The sequence below is a fragment of the Ostrea edulis genome, chromosome 2 (genome assembly GCF_947568905.1).
Source record: "Ostrea edulis chromosome 2, xbOstEdul1.1, whole genome shotgun sequence".
Classification (NCBI taxonomy): Eukaryota; Metazoa; Mollusca; class Bivalvia; order Ostreida; family Ostreidae; genus Ostrea; species Ostrea edulis.
The window spans coordinates 62,795,821-62,802,257 of NC_079165.1; the positions used below are offsets into that span (position 1 = coordinate 62,795,821).

Sequence of the window (6,437 nt, forward strand, 5' to 3'; positions counted from 1 at the left end):
GGTGTTACATAAAATATACAGCTAATTTCAATAGTCTAAGACACTTGTCAAATGGAATATGCATTGCAATGATCCCAAAAGTCGCAATTTCTATTAAAAATAAAATAAAAATTGTAGAAAGTTATAACATTAAGCATTTATCCATTGTCTTTTCTTGAGAAAATTGTAATGTCAGTGGTATAACAAATTTAGTCAATAGTGTAACACTTGAAATATCTGATATCTAATATATTCATATGATGGCTTTAATTTGACCAAAATGACCTACCTGCAGATAATAATGTTAATTGTGACAAAATAAACTAAATCAATTAATTTATCATTGTTGGTTATTTAGAATTTTACCATATAATACAAACATGTCAGTGGTGTTACAATTTTCCTCAGTTGTGTAACATTATTTGTTGTTACACAGCTGACAGTTACACCAATGCCTTAGGAGTGCATTAAATACAGATAGCAGCAAGCTACATCTAAATTATATCTATAATAGGAACTATGGATGAACATCCCATGCTTCTATTTTGAAATTTTTCTGTGAAATCAGTGTTACACCATTGACTTGTTTTAAACTGTACTCATTAAACCAAACTTACCAAAATTGAAAATATTTCACGATCACAAATTACACTGTTTCAAGCATTGTTTTTGGTGACATGAAGTTATGTCACTAATGACAGGGGGTATTCACACATCAATTTGATATCAATTTCCCAATGCATTTTTAGATTTTACATCTCTGTTACACCACTTATCAGAAATTTTTGTACATGAATATTTAACCTTCACATGATATTTTGTCAAAAGTTCAGAATTATAATTTCATGAAAAATTTCAATAGAAAGTACACTATTACATGGTTCAAGTTTATTTTTAAAATGAAATTAATTATGGTATTGTACCTGAAAGAGAAGGTCAGGATTTATTGACAGCCCCAAAACGCCAATTTCCGTAGGTTGGGGTAAATTTTCTTCTTTAAATGTATGACAAAAAATAAAAATATGCTTTGTAATATGACACCTTATTTATACTTGATTCGTGGATATTCATTTCTTCCCATTTACATAGTTTGTAACAAGATTTTTTGGAGTGACTGAAAAATTTGCGAAATTTGATAATGACCCATATGCAATTTAAAGTTTTCAGCGTGTAAACTTCAACATCTAAAAAAAAATTCCTTTATTTTATGAATATCGTAATATTAATGAGCGCATATCTATTTCATTAAACTATAACAATTTAACAGCAAATATTTGTTTCTTTTTTGTAACTTTTTTTTTTTTATAATATTCAACTCTTTATAGCAATAATAACAAATTTCATTGATTATTATCTTCAATTGCAAGAGTTTCCTTCATTCTATATTTATTCAAAAGGTTCTACATGAGAAGAAAAAAGATTCTGGTCGATGAAATCCGGAAACAGGAGGGGGAAATTCTATACCAGGGTGGTTTTTCTGCCCAAAGGGAAATTCTATACTGACTTTGTAAATAGGGGCAAATCATATGCTGGGGTGCCTTTTCTCCCTATGGGGGAAGATCTATCCCGGGCCCGTTTTTTTCGGGGGGAAAGTCTATGCTACAACACCGGATTTAAAGGAGGGGTAGGGAGCGTATATCTCCTTTTGCCGACAAAGCATAGTATAATATATATTATAATATAAATGTATAGTATATCATTACAAGTTAAATAAACTCTAAAATCAAGTTTTATATTCTTTTATACCTATACTTTATCTACAAGGTACAAATTTATGTAATTTTGATGCAAAGCATCAAATTGGCAGCTAAGGTTTACTATGTTCAAGCAAAAGCATCAAATCGGCCGCTAAAGTTTACTATGTTCAAGGAAAAACACAAGCATTATATGTCTTTAAAAAATGGGAACAGAGAAAACTCGCTATAAAAAGCATTAAAGTAATTCCACCCTCCTGTGATGTCATCAGATTTTGCAAAATCAAAGATTTATTTTGATTTATGCATGATAGGAACATAAATTTTGTTAGAGTCTTTTCCGATAGTTATTGTAAAAAAAATTGTAAGATTAAACTATTTCAAAATTGTAAGTTATAGATGAATAATCAATGATACGTTTTAAAATATTGAATCCAAGGACAATAACTCTGTTTTTATTTCTTTCTTTATAAAGTCTATTATGTGTTAGATTTCCTTTGTTTTTACAGACATTTTGTATATTTTTGTGAAGATAGTTTCATGAAATTATTATGAATGCTATTATATCGTCATAATAATCAGTTTGTATGAAATTTTGATAACGCTGTTTAAGGAAAATTGCAATTTTCTGACGGTGATATATGATTCTGTTTATGTACGTCTCGCATCTTAAAAAGTGTGATGATCTATGTATTTTATTTGATTATTTGTTAGTTTGAACTCTAATGAATGGAAATAAATACACTTTTAAAACTTGTATTAGATAAAACTGGGAGTATGGAGTTACCTTAATACAGACAATTATGTCAGTACACTTAAATGTGGTTTACCAAAAATTATAAATGTAAGAAATATCATTTAAACATGTAAAACAAACTAATGCAATATGGAAGTTTTTTAAAAGTGCTTTATGACAGTGACATTATTTGAAGAAAAAGATAATAAATTGACACTTATGTGTCTAGAAATAAAAAAGAATATAGGTATGTAAAAAAAAAAAAAAATCATTATCAGGAAATTTTCTACCAATAAAAAAATGTATATGTTTTTCATAGACTCTTATTCAAATTTCGGGTCGATTTGGGTGTTTGTGTGCTTTTAACGCACACAGATGCACACGCACAAACACACACACAATAAATAGGGTTGTGTAAAGCGTAGAATATTATTTTGTGATGGAGCTTTTGCTTTTTAAACAGAAATGTCCCCGGAATCCCCCTCCCAAAATATCCGTGCCTTCTGCACTCGTTACGCCCCTCCCTTTTTATAATTCCTAGATCCGCCCCTATCCATGTATACGTGCGTTAGATTAGCAAACAGATCACATAAGATTCAGGGAAAAAGATTTCGGAATGATTAGATACGACTACCTATAGTGAGAATTTAAACTTACCTGTATGACAATTGCGTTGTCTATAGTAGATCACATTGTGAGGTTGAGTATATCACAGCTGTGCGTCTTTCCTCAGACACAAAACAAAATGATTCCTATCGGACTTCCGTGTTTATAAGGTTTATCAACCCATAAAAATCACCCTGATTTTCATACCTGTGGAGTGACATATCTATATCACATTACAATGTAGTATCTTAAATATGTAAATCTCTTACCTGTGATACGGTTTCAGTGTATAGTGTACAAACTATCCAAGTACGGTTTCTGCAGGGGGTTCCCTTCAGCGACGAAGACAAAAAATATAGTGTAACATTTAGACTTTTGAACGCATCCAACCGTTTGGGTATACATGTACATGTGTATATATATAAAAGAAAGATTGGTGACTTGATATTTCTTCATATTTTTATATGTTTTAGTTTAAACAATATTTATTCGTAAATAATTCGATAATAATGTTTACAAACAATGTCTTATATATGTACTGTGATAGATTGAGAAACAAGCCAAAAGGCTTATATTAATCTCGTTTTATATGTTTTATAGTAGCAGGCATTGGGAACATTGAAAATGTCAGTGTTTGGTAGATAAAGGAAGTCGTGCAAATACGTGGCTGTGTTAAAAAAAAAGTGTCTTACTCCTCCCTCTCATTAAAACTTCTGATGTGTTTCGAATTTCTTACTGATGGCTGTGGACGATATTGAGGATGCCATGAGTATGCCACCCTCCCCCAATTGGAGAATCATATATTTTCAGATGATCTTAAAAGGAGTGGGAATTTAGGAATAGCGTGAAGCGTCACTGCTCTCTGTTTTCACTTCCTTGTGACTTAACAAAGAATAGAAAATTCTGGGGGAATATGATACCTTAATTTTTAGTGATAGAAAATGAGCTTATTTTCGTAGCTGAAAAAAAATTTCGCCCTCTATCGCGAAAAGTATGCAAAACTCTTAACGTTATAAAGAGTATAGATTTTACTTATAAACCCTAATTTATCGATTAAATGTGCTCAATATTAAAAACAAAAGTAGAGTGAAATGATTTGTTTATTAACAATGAAGCAAAATAACGATAGGCTTGTCCAGCTGTATGCATTTATGTAAGATGATCATCATATTGACCTTTGATTCCGTTGTATTTAAATTTTGGAACATATTTTGTGTTATCAGTTGTCACACAGGAGAAGTCTTTCTAAATAATAAAATGTGTTTCAACCAAAACAAAAGCATATCAAACTAGTTCTAATTGTAACGGGGACCGTTACATATGTTCCCCAAACCTCCCCCAATTAAAAAGTGATGTCCTTTTAAATCTATAGCAAAAAATCATTTTATTTTAGTCTTTAATTACATGTAGTACATTCAATATGGTCATTTCAGTACCAAGAAATGAAAGAAAGTGTTGCACGTACATGCACGCGCACGCGTGTACGATTCCGAATTTTTGTTGATGTCGTTCAACAGGCATTTGTATCATATACCCACATAATGAATTTCATAACGTTTCCACCAAATATAAGAAAGTTATAGCGATTTTAAAATCGTCCAATCAGAATTCAGCACACGTGCATACACGTGCTGAGCAGTAATTCTAACCACAGCAATTTGTAAGGAGTACCAAGACACATCTAAACCATTAATATCAATAGAACTTGATGAAAAACAAAAACCTTATCGTCCTTTAAAAATTGAACATTTAAAAACGTTGCACGCGCATGCGCGTGTACGTTGGCATTTTGTTATTACACCAATATATAGATACACATATTGTCTACTTATGCTGTGAATATCATCTCATTCGCTTCATAAATAAGATAGTTACAAACGTTTTAGTATTATCCAATCAAAATGAAGCGCACGTGCATGCGCGTGCAAATTGGTAATTTTGACCATGCAAATCAGTTAAGGGTCTCAATATCTACCTATGATATGAATTTCAAGCCATTTCAATGAACAACAAAAAAGTTAGACTGATTCCAAAGTCAGTGTACACATTTTGTAATGCGCGTGCACGCGCATACGTGCGCGTGCTGACAAAATAACTATTATTTTTCATATGTACAAATCATATACTATCATCCTATTTAGGTTTTATATCGCTTCCTTCAATATTCTGATTTTCCATTATTTGTACCTAAATTGCAATGCACGTGCGCGCGCGTGCATGCACGTGCAGACAAAATGACTATCACTATGCACATCTACAAACGCTATACTATCATCCTGAAAAGTTTCATATCGATCCCTTTTGTAGTTTCTGAGAACACTACCGGACAAAAAAGTACCGGAGAAAAAGAATAATAACTAGACACTCATTACTAGTAATGAGTAGGTCTTCCGTTAGACCACTTCCGGTAAAGAACTTTCTGTTCCTACGAAAACCATTTAAATATATCAGAAAATGTGTCTTAACAATGAATGAGAAATGTATTATCGAATTTTTTTACTCCTTTCTCGTAACTTCCGGTGACGACCGGAAGTACTATTCAGATGCGTTTTCCTATAAATGACAGGCCATGACTAGATGGTATCCCTCAAAAGCAGGTGACCCACGAGTTACTTGCCCCTGATCATAGATAGAAAGATAAGTCGTACGTCGAATAATTTCGTAAAGAAATGTGTTTACGATAAAGAAGGCAAAGAAAATTGTTGGGATTTTTTTTACTAATTAAGATTACTAATTAAACTCTAATTAGCTGAACTATTAAAAATGTAAGAAATAAATAAAGCAATGAACGCAATATGGAGAGAAATACGATTTGATAGAAAGTATACAGAGTATTATTTAATTAACATAATTAATCAAACCCTAATTCTCTCAGATGTTAAAAACAGTAAGAAATTTGATATAAAAAACTGTAAGGGGCGAGATCAACAGATTGATTTCGGATAAAAATCTAAATTCAAATAGTTAGGGGGAGGAGGGGGGGGTGTTAAAACTTCTGTAAGTTTCTCTCATCCGACATCGATTACACATTAGTCGAAAAAGGAGAAAGACAAGTGACTGTTAAAACTACATGACGATATTACATTTTAATGAACATTTGATAGTTTTAATCTACACTTTCATTTGTGAATAAACAGAAGATAGGGTATACAGAGTTATTTATACTCGTTTGTTCTTACTTGTTAATCGATTATAGTTTAAACACTCATCATATCTAGTTTAGGGGGTCGTTGTGGGGGCGGATAGGGGGGGGACGTAAAAACTATGTGAATTTAGTTTTTTTTATCAGACATTGAACTTTCGATCTCGCCCCTAGGAAGTAGATAAAACAGCGAATGCAACATGGAAAAAAATAATATTTAATAAGAAGTCTTATTAAAAGCAAAACTGATGATATCTAGCGGTGGTCAAAGTAACATATC

At 31.8% G+C, this 6,437-nt stretch overlaps 1 protein-coding gene across 6 annotated transcripts in view; it reads right to left on the reverse strand.

Moving 5' to 3' along the window:
• LOC125679180 (uncharacterized) overlaps positions 1-3,405 on the reverse strand; it is a 31,570-nt gene extending 28,165 nt beyond the window's left edge. For 5 of the 6 annotated variants that reach the window (XM_048918164.2, XM_048918165.2, XM_048918166.2 and 2 more), the window contains exon 1: positions 3,067-3,266. The gene's annotated coding sequence lies outside the window, so the exon portion shown is untranslated. The other variant, XM_048918163.2, reaches the window with a different exon arrangement.
• Between the last annotated feature and the right edge of the window lie 3,032 nt (positions 3,406-6,437).